At 38.7% G+C, this 12,271-nt stretch overlaps 2 pseudogenes; one reads left to right on the top strand and one right to left on the bottom strand.

Moving 5' to 3' along the window:
- Window positions 1-414, bottom strand: part of LOC145495112 (uncharacterized) — a 1,436-nt pseudogene extending 1,022 nt beyond the window's left edge.
- LOC145495111 (adhesion G-protein coupled receptor G2-like) overlaps window positions 1-2,481 on the top strand; it is a 15,011-nt pseudogene extending 12,530 nt beyond the window's left edge.
- The last annotated feature ends 9,790 nt before the right edge of the window (window positions 2,482-12,271 follow it).

The following is a 12,271-nucleotide window of genomic DNA, read 5'->3' as shown; positions in this document are numbered from 1 at the left end:
TTGTCGTCGCGCTTCCCACTCCTCATCTTGCCTTCTACGTCTCTCCACTTTCTCCTCTTCTTCTATCCTCAATCTCTCTTCTTTTTCTTCTTCCTCTCTCCTGCGTTTCTCATCTCGTTCTTCCTCTCTGCGTTTCTCCTCTCGTTCTTCCTCTCTGCGTTTTTCCTCTCGTTCCTCCTCTCTGTTTCTCCTCTCGTTCCTCCTCTCTACGTTTCTTCTCTCGTTCTTCCTCTCTACGCTTCTCCACAAATGCAAGCAACTCAGCTCCTTCCAGGGCAAACGTTTTGCCTAACTCAACAAACTTCTCCATATCATATGACACACAGCTTAGAAATGTCCACAAAGGATAACAGTGTATGACACGCAGTCTGGAAATGTCCACACAGGATAACAGCGAAACCTTCTTTTACACGAAATCGGGTCACGCAGATCACCAAATCCACTCTGCTACGCTTGTCCTGTAGCTTTCCTGGTTACGGTAGTCCAGCAAACAAATTTCTGCTCTCCCGGACAGGCCCCCAATGTTACGAGTATCGTTGTAGAGCAGGATTGTTTCCAGACGAAACTCTGGATCGCTGGTAACAGCAACAAACTAATTTATTTCCGTAAGGTAACTTCACGAATTTACAGCACTAAGCTTACAGAAGAAACTCTCGCTCTAATATACATGAGCCTTAAAGTTCTAGAAATTTCTATTAGGAGCTGAATTAAGTAGTTTGACACAGTTTCTAATCTGAGTAATTACATAAGGATCAGAATGTTCTGGAATGTTCTTATACAAATTGGTCACGGCTGAATGACTTCCGGTTCTAGATTGCTCTAGAACTTGACGTACACAATTTTTCGTAACATGCTTTTATTATGTTTTCTATTGACTACATATAATACTTCGGCTCTATGACGAAAGCCTTTGTGTTATTCTTAGCTGTTGGAATCTGGCATAAGTGCTGGAATCGGAAAAGTGGCAACATTCCAAAAGAGGAGAAATGAAAGCTGCGTTTATAGTGTAGGACCGCAATTTGATGGCCGATAAACACGAGGGATTTTGCTCCAGGGTCGATTTGCACGACTAGTACACAGTGGGGTGCACAGTATGGGAGCTTGCTCCATATTATGCTACAAACAAGGGAGCGTTTTCAAGTTTGTTCAATTTGCCCAGGGATCTTTGTTCCCAAATATGCTCCCGGTTTAATGTAGTGGAGAATGTTGCAGGGTGGAAATTCCGCTCCCGAAAATGAATTACGCCCATGAAATCGTTGATACACACGGAGGAGCTTTGCTCACGGAGTGTGGCCCTGGAACAAAGTCCAGAAGCAAAACCCCTCGTGTGTATCGGCCTTAAAACTCCCTAAGTCCATACAAACTAGGCTATACTAATTTAGCCCTTTCGCATTCCCTCTATTGAGTCTGTTTTCGTTTTCTTTCTTTAAGCCTTCTAAACTTGATGATATACCAATTTGTGTATTTTGGGACTTTGACATCAGGTACATTTTAATATCCACACCAGCTAATTTTTGGTTCTAATCTATGTATATGTTTAAGTTAAATAAATGATCATCCTGATTTATCCAGGTCCAAAATCTTAAAATCTACCTATTAATCATTTATTTGCATGTTTCTTGTGCAGGAGTCGATTCAACGGTTCCTGGTCAAACAGGGGATGCACGTTAGTCAACTAAACTAACGCTAAAGTTGTGTGTAGTTGTAATCATGTCACGAACTTCGCCGTTCTTTTGCAAGTGGGAGAAACAAAAGTGAGTAAACCCTTCTATATTTGCAAATTATGGTGTCACCCTTTTTTTCTTTTTTGGTTTGTTTTTTTTCTTCTGTAAATGGAACTCGAACAAACTAACAGCGTAAGTTCTCATCAAGAAAGGCCATTTTAATCATCATCTAACCTACTGAGATGGCTTACATCATTTCGTACGGCCCGGATCTTGGTCAGTATATTCAGTTTAATTAATTAATTAATTAATTTATTTATTTATTCATTAAATAATTTATTTATTTATTTATTTAAATGGTTAATATATTATTTATTTGTTTTTAAATCACATATGGTCTGGCCTACCTCCTTTTCCTCACTTAGATTCCTGACAGACATCAGGTGGCCTTGGAAGTCATCACTTATATTGGCTGCGGGCTGTCGCTAGTGGGCGAGACTTTAACTGTTCTCACCTATCTGGTTTTGATGTAAGTAACCCCTCCGTAGCATAGTCATACCACCAATAAAGCAGTTCATTTCTCTGGCTCTTCCGTGTTAATTAATGTTCGTTGTCTTGAATTTCACAACAGGAACCTCAAGCAGGAGCAGTGTCAGATAAGACTCAATCTAGTCATAGCCATAGCCGTGGCACAAATCATTTTCCTCGCAGGAATTGATGCTACATCAAAGCAGGTAGCTTCATTTAGAGAACTAATCACCATCTGATACGTATGTTCTGAAACTTACGAAGAGGTTCGGCAGGGATCAACCTTTCACGTTCGAAAAAGCTGAAGAACAAAAGTCAGGCGTTTCTTAGTTTAATAGCTCTACAAAGTTATTTGTGTACAAAAGTCAATTTTGATAGGAGTTGGATTGGGAGTTATAATTGTTTTTTAGTTTGTTAGTTAGTTAGGTTGTCTCTTTGGCTCTCAGCTTGTTTTGCTTTGATTCTTTTGTTTGTTTGTTTTGCTTTTGTTGTTGTTGTTGTTTTTAACTAATGTGAAAGACTTGAACTGATTCTCTAATACTATCGTTCTTTCACAGGGAGCCTGTATTTTTGTAGCAGTGTCTATCCATTATTTTTATCTGGTCGGGTTTGCCTGGATGCTGATGGAGGGAATCTACTTGTACCTCATGGTTGTCAAAGTTTTCAACACCCTAGTAAAAATGAAACTATTTTATACATTCTCTTGGGGTATACACAAGCCTTTGTTTGGTAAATTACGTAACTACCCTTCATGACTAAGCTTAGCATCAATGGAAAACAAGAAGTGATTCGTCAATCAATGTAGCTAAATAAACCTGAACAGCACTCCATCAAAACCATCTTCCGTATAAACGATACAGATTAGATAGCGGGGTAGTCGGTAGCAATAAGGATGTGAAAAGATTTTATACAGTTAGGGACTGCAACAGCAATAGTTGCATCATTCAATTAATATCTAGATTTAGCCAAGCTTAAAACCAGAGCTCCTGGGCCGAGTTGTGCAAAGCCCGATAAGCTAACCCAGGATAAGCGAGAATTTTGATTTGAGTATTGTAATTTTGTAGGTTTTCTGTATATTGTTTGGCCTTCTGTTTTGAGTTTCAATAATCCCAGAATACACAAAGCAAAAGCAGTGAAAAACATTTGTATATAGGAAACATTTATACTTTGGTTAACTTTTAATCCTGGGTTAGTGTTAACCGGCTTCGTAACAACCTGGCCCTGATTACAGGAAGTTAACATGACATGAGCCCGTGATCCAATTGAAAACCAGTGCTTTGTCAGCAACGATAAACTTGAGCCCCCCGATATGGTCACGTGATGCTGGTCAGTGCATACCTAGTTTTGACAGGTGTCAATTTACCATAACAGGGATGCGCAATATCAAAGAAGTACGCTATAAACCAAGGCTGCATGTCTCTGTCAACCTATTACCTGGGATATGGCCGCTATCTTGCGCGACTCCACCGTCGTCGTAGTGCGCACGCGCCCACTAGCAATACTGATAACCATGATAGCCATAAGAAAATCATTTCCTGGCTTTTCTTTTCTTTTCTTTCCCATATGAGTATGTCAGTTTGATTTCTCTTGTAGGCTTCCCATTGCTTATGGTGGTGTGTTCGATTGTGATCGCATCCGGTGCAGAACACGGAGTTACAAGCTATGTACATAGTGACTAGTAAGTATCTGGCAATTTAAATAACGAGAAAAAGTTTTTTACTGGCTTTTATACTGGAGCCAGTTTCACGAGGCCGACAGTTAGGATGTTTCTAAGTGTTTGTTTCAAATACAGGTGTCTACTGTTAAGAAGCAATTGGTGACATTTCTCTTATCGTAGGACTCCATTTGCCTTTGAAAATCTGGCCCCTAGACTGGACCCAAGCCTATAAAGCGATGTTTTCATTTTGACAACTACATGTACACAGTGAAGATTGTTTTTGGGTGCATAACTAAACCGTAGATAATTTGTTTTTCCCATACAATTAGCTAAGGACAAACGTAAAAGAAAATTTCTTTTTTCCAATCGTAAAAACAGAAATCTGACTGTATTCTTTATTGATTGATTGATTGATTGATTGATTGATTGATTGATTGATTAATTGATTGATTTTTTTGTGCGTGTGTTTTTATAACGTATAGGATGTATCTTGTTTTTGCAGCTGTTGGATTTCATTCTCAAATAATTTGGTTTGGACCTTTGCCGCCCCAGTCCTCGTGGTCGTCCTGGTAAAATTGTAGTTGTTACATTTTTTTCTGTGAACCTAGTTAGCATATAGTTGTTCACGCAAATGTCGGCCCTCAAAAATCATCACTTTCTTAATATCAAAAACCTCATCGACGATTCTTGTAAATCATGTATCAGCCATTTTAAATGCCATCATTTGCAACAACTGGTAGTGTCCCATTGGGAAAAAAAACATTTGGTTGTTGTTTAGAGGATTAGTAAAAGTTGATGAGCCATTTCGTCAAACTAACAGAATAAGCTAAACCTGCTCATGTTAAAACATTGTGTGGTACTGTGATCAAGTTTTAATCCCTTGAATTTGTAATTGTATCGCATAGAATTCCTCGAAAGATTATAAAGCCCGTTTACCGTTTGTTAGTATCTGCATTAGTTCCGGAGATATTGAAGTTTGAAAAACCTATAAAATATGCAAATGAGAGGACTGTTAATGGACTGATGATGTCTTACACTCAAATGGATATTACTTGAAGTATATAAATAAGGCTCTCAGTCAATTTGCAGCAGATACCATTGAAACTTGGTAGGCTAATAGTACACACAGACAACACACCTACGGCTATTAGTAATTATGTTCCCATGGCAGTTCACTCTTTCTAATCCCTGCCAACCTCAATTCAATATTTCAGTAATTTCTAGCTCGAAAAACATATTTATATGTTTGCTGGATCATAGACATGGGGCACCCTTGGCAAATATCAAACTGCAGCACTAAAGGTCTGGAACTCAGTATGTTGCCATGGTAACCAAATTGTTAAGCTCATATGGTGAAGCTCATCAAATAAAATCTTACTGCAGATAATCAAACATTTCTTCATCATACTTCAAAAAATTTAGTTCAGCTTTGAACTGACCGATCCTTATTCGCAAGTTAACTTCAGAAAATTTAAATGATGTTTTAGTGGTGGAAACCCACAGAACGATAACTCGCCGAAATCGCGTTAGATCGGCCCGAGGGGCCGGCAAACAACAAAGAATACAACACAGCAACAGGGTAAGTAGATTTTATTCACAAAATATGTCTATCAACTTTATTGGTCACAAAATTACAATATAATTAAAAGAAGAAAAGGACCAATAGGAATTGCGTGAACGGGAAAATAAAGTTACCCATGCGAGGCGCAACCCTAGAAGCTAGTAAGAATGGTAATAGAAAATCTTAAATTTGATAAAAATTGCAATAAAATCTAATAATTACTTATAGTTAAAAATTATAGATAAATCTAATTAATTACAATAGTTTAAAACAAGATGCGGATAATATTAGTCACAGAAAATTAAGAGCGGTGGCAAGGGCAGTTACGGAAGAGGAACCAGGAGCAGGGCATGTCAATATCATAGGTAGTGTCCAGTAAAGTAAAATAAGTGGCGTGCAAAAAATATTTGAATGAACTTGGGCTAGAAAATTTGTCTTGAGGGGCGAGATTACAGATAGTGTTCCAGGGTTTTACAATTCTATGAAAGAAGAAGCTTGAAAAGTTGCGGTTTTACAGTAAGCAGGTTTTAGTACGAGGGTGGGGTTCTTAGAGCGGGACCGGCCATGTGTGGTAAAAGTAACATATCGTTCAATTTTTAGGTCAGTATATCCAGAAATACAGTTATAGAGAAATAAAAGATCTCTCAGTTCCCTGTCATATGTTAGTGGTAACAAGCGAAGAGTCAGCAATCGTTGTTTGTAGGATATCTCGCCGATTCTAGTTCTTAGTATCTAGCGAGTGGCGCGCCTCTGGACTCTTTCTAAGATTGTTCTCAAATTGACACTAGCAGGAGACCAAACTTCCGTGGCATAAGTAAGCTGTGACTTCACGAGAGATAGATAAAGTGTCCGCCTTACTTTAATGTCGGTCATAAGTGGGCAAGTTCTCTTTAAGAGTCCCAGCATTCTATTAGCCTTGAGTACAATACGCGTTACATGCGAGTCCCACGTTAGATTTTTAGTAATAGTTACACCGAGGTCTTTTTCTTCCTGAACGCGTTGTATGTTTACCTCGCCAAGGTGATATTCATGATTTACAGATGTTTTCTTTCGTGTAATTGTTAGCACTTTGCATTTGGAGGCGTTGAACTTCATATTTGATTCGTGGCTCCAGGTATTAAACTTGTCAAATCCTGCTGGAGAATAGCACATCCTTCACTGACAAAATAGTACGGTGCAGCTTGGTATCATCAGCATACATAGCGGTGCTGGTTTGCTCATGGATGACATCAGGGAGGTCATTGATAAATATCACAAAGAGGAGTGGGCCGACAAGACTACCCTGGGGTACACCGGAAGTGACCGGTAGACGCTCAGAGGCGGTGCCGTCAATCACAACTCTCTGCGATCTGTCCTTTAGGTAGTCAGAAAACCAATCTAACAGTTGACCTGTGAAACCGTACCATTTCAGCTTTTCAATAAGAATGACGTGATCAACTGTGTCGAAGGCCTTGGCAAAATCAAGGTACAAAATATCCGTCTGTTTATTTTTCTCGAGTGCCTCCCCAATTGAATGGAGTACGGATAAGAGTTGCGAAGAGCATGAACGGGAACGCATGAATCCGTGTTGTAAGGATGTAATAGATTGCGAGACATGGGAATAAAGTCTATTACAAACGCAGCGTTCCATAACTTTACTCACAATTGGTAAAAGTGAGATTGGTCTGTAATTTTCAGCTGGCTCTAAAAGATCTTTTTTATGAACCGGAGTAACATCAGCTGACTTCCATTCTGATGGGAACCGCCCAGTACGCAGAGAATGGTTGAATAGGGAACAAAGACTTAGCGCGATCTGCTCACTGCACTCTTTAAGAATACGCGCAGGAATTCCATCGGGGCCAGTGGCTTTTGACGGATCCAAAATAAACAAGCAATCTCTCGCCTCGTTGAAAGATAGTGTGATCTCAGAAAGTTCCGTGTTTATTCTCATGGGATACATTTGCAAACTGCGTGCTTTGTCCTGCTTGGATGATGTTAACACAGAGCAGAAATAAGCATTAAAAAGCTCAGCCTTTTCAGCTGCAGTTTTTGCTGATTTCCCGTCAAAGGTGATCTCAGTATTCGAGCCCGGTCGATGATGTAGGATAGCTTTGTGATAGTTCCAGAATAGTTTAGGGGTTTCCTTTAAAGAGCCTTCAATTTTAAGGAGATAGTCGCGATGTTTTTGTCGAACAAGTTTCTTGATTTCATTGCTTAAAGATCTAAGCTTTAGCTTCCGTTCCACGGTTTTGCTTTCACGATATTTCCTCAGGGCACGGTACTTTCTGCGTAATGCAGACTTAACTTCCCTGTCTATCCAAGGAGGAGAGTTGGTGTCTCTAATGGTCTTCATTGGGACACATTCAGCAACTGCTGCCAGAAATAAATCTTTCCACCGAGACCAATAGATGTCAACATCGTCGGAGTGCGATATAAGAATAATTGGCTTTTCAAGCAAAGCCGTTGCATTCCCATAAAAACCTTTATAAATTCAAACCGTTGTAACATCACACCTCCGTATACTGCAAGGCGTGAGTCATGTTTCGCGTGGTCAAATTCGGTCGTTATGTAATAGTACATGCCATATGTCACGTTAGCCTGAACGTTCGCATAAAAAAGGGAAAAAAAAGGATAACATTGAGAGCTTGGGCCGCCTGTGGACAGAGGTGTATTTAAGAGTGCTTGACATGTAGCGAAGAAATGATTTTCTTCAGTGTTTCTTGGACAGGAATAGAAAAAACTTGATCCTTGGCAATTTCACTGTCCAGAAATATTTCTATAGAGCACCATGTTAATCCTTTGTCGTTCCCTAGAGTCTTAAGTCACAGGTCCAGTATCTGAGTCTCGTATCTCTATTATGAACAAAAGAAGAAGGACAGAAGACCTGTTAGCGAAAATGCCTACAAGTTCTTATCTATTTAGCGTGCGTTTGACTGAACTAATAATGTATAAGATAAGGCCATACTTCTGCCAGAATAAAGTCCAACAATTAGTAGCGATCACCTCAGTGAAGTAATTCCTTGTTATGAAGCGCTAAACGTATTTGCTTAAAAAGTTATCAACAAGTAAAAAAAACGAGAACGATTTTATTAATGCTTTTAACAAGGCTGCGTTCACACTTTGCTTAAACGAAGCACATTTCCTTGCAGAGATTCTTCATCTTCATAATGCATGTTCTCCGAAGCACAGGTGTTCGCACCGCGTATCTTCGAAAGAAGCAGAAATGGGAAAACACAAAGAATAGCAACTTTCCGGGCTCTCACTCAGTGGTAGAAAACTCAAGCGCCTGGTCAGAAAAGCATGCCATGGGTACCCTGTGTACCAACACAGAGAGTCCCGATCCAATGTTCAGACGACATCAGATCTCGCCAATCAACTCCGATCGAATGGACACCAGAGAAAGCTGCCTCACCCCAGTGAACTTATAAGTTCTGTAAATTTACACAAGTGTGACGAGCACTGAAAACGTTTTCTATAATTGGAGCTTGTCAATCACTGCTCAGTAGTCATTGGTTAAATCGTAATATTTTAAGGCAAACCAACCTAGGCTAAAGCATGAGAAACACAGGCGGCCGCAAAGAAATGTTGAACATTGGTGCACTTCGTTAGGAAGATTAAATTTTTTCGGTTCGACTTATGTTGCTCCTGTTTATTCTCAAGCTTATGCGCTACCGAGTAAAAACCATTGTCAAGCTGGGATTAGTAAAAAAGTCCAGCTTGCACACTTAAATAGTGTTCCGCGATTTTTTTTGTTTTTCTTTTTGTTTTCGTTTTTGTTTTTTTGTTCTCTGATTATTGTTTCCTCAAGTGTTTAACCATATTATTACGACACTTGAACAATGCAAAGGTTAACAAATAACCAAAATGAACGACCAAGCACTAAGGAAGAGACTGGGCACTAGTAGTTTTCATAAGGTGTTTCTCAAAATGAACCCGTGGAACCCCGCCCCAGAATTTCAGCCGTTAGAAATTGACTATGATTAAACATTGGAGAAAAAGAAAATGTAAATTCTACTCGGCATTTTTTGTAAATTAATAGCATGAAAGACGGCATTAGGAAGGCAAAAAAAAAAAAAAATGAAATAAAATAACGCATTAGTTCCCTTTAAAAAGGGCAGCATTTTGTTCAGGGACGGATTGTTCAAAGCCCGATCAAGCTAAGTCAGAATTAGCAAGATATTTCCTTTAAACTTTTCGATGAGGTTTTCCGTTTATATTTTATTGTCCTTCACTTTTGAGCTTGGGTAATCTCAAACTACTCAAAACATAAGCGTGAAAAACATTTTTAAACAAGAAAAAATTTAACTTCCCCTAACTTTTAATCCCGAGTCAGCGTAAACCGGCTTTTGGAACAACCCAGCCCGCAAAGCCAAAACAAACCGATTACTTATTTACACTGCGGTTGGAAAATTTGTATTTATCGAATTCGTCAATTCAAATTAAGATGATTCTTGGACGCTAAAACTGTTGAAAGGTTCATAAGCTTCATCACTTTGAACTGACCGATCCTTATTCGCAAGTTAACTTCAGAAAATTTAAATGGTGAGCTAAGCTAATATTTCCTTAATCCGGAATAAACAAGCTAACTATTAAATTCGTGTTTTATTATAATACTCCGTTTTTATAGCCTGCTTACCAAACTTGAACAAACCAAAGCCATGTAACGTATCATTGCTGTCATTAAACACGACGAGTACTTGAAAACACGACATATTTGTTTTCTATATTTATTTAGGATTGTATATTGGATTTCGTGTCATAAAGGTTTCTAGATAAATAGGAAAGCCCTTTCGCCATTTATCTGTCGTTTGGTCAGTGTAATCTTAGTGAAAACGGCTTGACAGGGATAAACGGATAGGAAAAATTCTCTGCCGCATCTGATGTTCCCAAGCCACAGCCCACTGTTCAGGGCATACTTTTAGCGTTAAAGCACGCATGCACTGCACGTCATGTTGAAATATGGGATCCGTAGCAGTGCGCACAAACACCAAGTAGTTGAAATGAAATGACACGTGACTGCAAACAAATACAGCTCTACATCTCCGCGCTCTTCAACAGAAATATGTCTTGTATTCTTCTCTCTTACCTTAACACCTGAAGTTTCCTTGGAGACCATAATACGTGCCCATCAAGCTTAAAGTAGAGCGTTCATATCCCCTTTTCAATAAAAAAAAAATTAAATGACCACTAAGCTTCATTTTAATTTAATGTGTTTCATTGAATTTATAAGAGAGTTTAATATGTTAATTTATTTAAGAAAAAGCCTCCGACGAAGTTATTGCCACACTATTTTCTACCATTTCCCAGCCCTGCCATTAGCACAAAATAATTTCGCTTGGATAACACTTTTAAAAGGTGTTTCGATACATAACAAGCATTTTCAATCAGCTTTTAACGAGTCTCTCCTCACTCGGATAAAGTGTTTAGAAATGAATTGAAGTTTGAAATAATGTATTTCCTAAAGGAGAAGGTCAACGCAAAAAAAAATCTCGCACTATAAGATGAGCTACTCACCGCAGTTTCAGCCTCTATAGTGCAGGTTTCACTTAAAACATTCTCCCAATGTTCGTTATCGTTGCCGCCATTTTGAACAGCATTCAGCAGCCAGGCCGCGTTTTCGTGTCGTCATTTGGTTCAAGGGATTTTGTCCATGGCTTCCGACAAGCCTTTTATATACCCTCTAGGTTATGACTGCTCTTAAGCCGTATTATTTTGAGCCAAACGTGCTTAACTTCAAACCACGAAAATGCTAGCCGTAAAGATGGTGAAGTGGATTATCGGCTGGGAAAAAAAGAGTACATTTTGCTAACCTTGTGAAGGATGCCAGGTCAGTCGCAGGTTTTTCTGCTTCTCGCCAATTTTGAGCTGGACGGAATGACCTCAAAGAAACACGGCCCGGCTGCTAAGTACAGTTTCAAAATGGTGCCGTCCAGAGTCGAAGTTTGGGCTTCTTTCGAGTTGAATTTCTTCAGGGTAGCAATACTTTAGAGACTGATAGTCTTCTGAGTGGAAAAACCCATGGTTACTTGCTATAGGTGGAGACAAAAAAGTAAGTTTTTTGGAGCGACCTTCTCCTTTAAGGCAATCAATATTTCCATGAAAACTTTAAACAAAAAATTGAAAGACTTTGTGCTCATAGCATGTGACTTTTTTTTCCTAGTTTAACTCAAGCGACAACCGAGTGACAATCTGTTGACAGTTATGAACTAGATCATGAGCCCATTGTTAGGTGTAATTAACAGACAGAATCTTTTTTCCTTCATAACTTCATTTAAAATCAATTTTTCTGTCTTTATTTTTTATTTTTTTCAAATAAAAGGTAGCAAAAAGATCTATCTAAAAATAAATTGTCAATTTTTTGGTAAACTGATAAACAAAATAATTTCCTGACAAACTGGAATTGCTTGTGAGCTGACACTTAACTTCAGAGAACGAAAGTATATTGCTAGCATATTATGTAAATAGCTATGAGGAAATTATGCAAGACAGTTGGAAACTCTTCATGAAAGGTATTTTTTGGTTCATTTTAGTAACACTGACAACATAACTCGCTTTCCAATTTGTAAGCCATTTCGTCTTTTCGAACAGAATTTCTCCTCATTAAGTCATGACAGGTTTATTGTTTGAACAAAAGTTCAAAAGTCCTTATTTTGCGGTCCTATTACAAGATGGGAAACGAAACTTTTAACATCAACCAAACAAATAATAGAATGCGAAACAAAATAAAACTTTTTATGCCGATCATTGTAGTGAACTGAATTCGGGAGCTCTCTGTGGGGTCGAACTAGTTTGCTGAAGATGATATGATGTACAACAAAATGATCAACTCGTTAATTGGCATTTCTTAGCCACTTATACTGTGGCGGTTTTAATTGAAACTCA

This window comes from Orbicella franksi, chromosome 8 (genome assembly GCF_964199315.1).
Source record: "Orbicella franksi chromosome 8, jaOrbFran1.1, whole genome shotgun sequence".
In the NCBI taxonomy this organism is placed as follows: Eukaryota; Metazoa; Cnidaria; class Anthozoa; order Scleractinia; family Merulinidae; genus Orbicella; species Orbicella franksi.
This window is presented reverse-complemented; position numbering and strand designations above follow the sequence as displayed.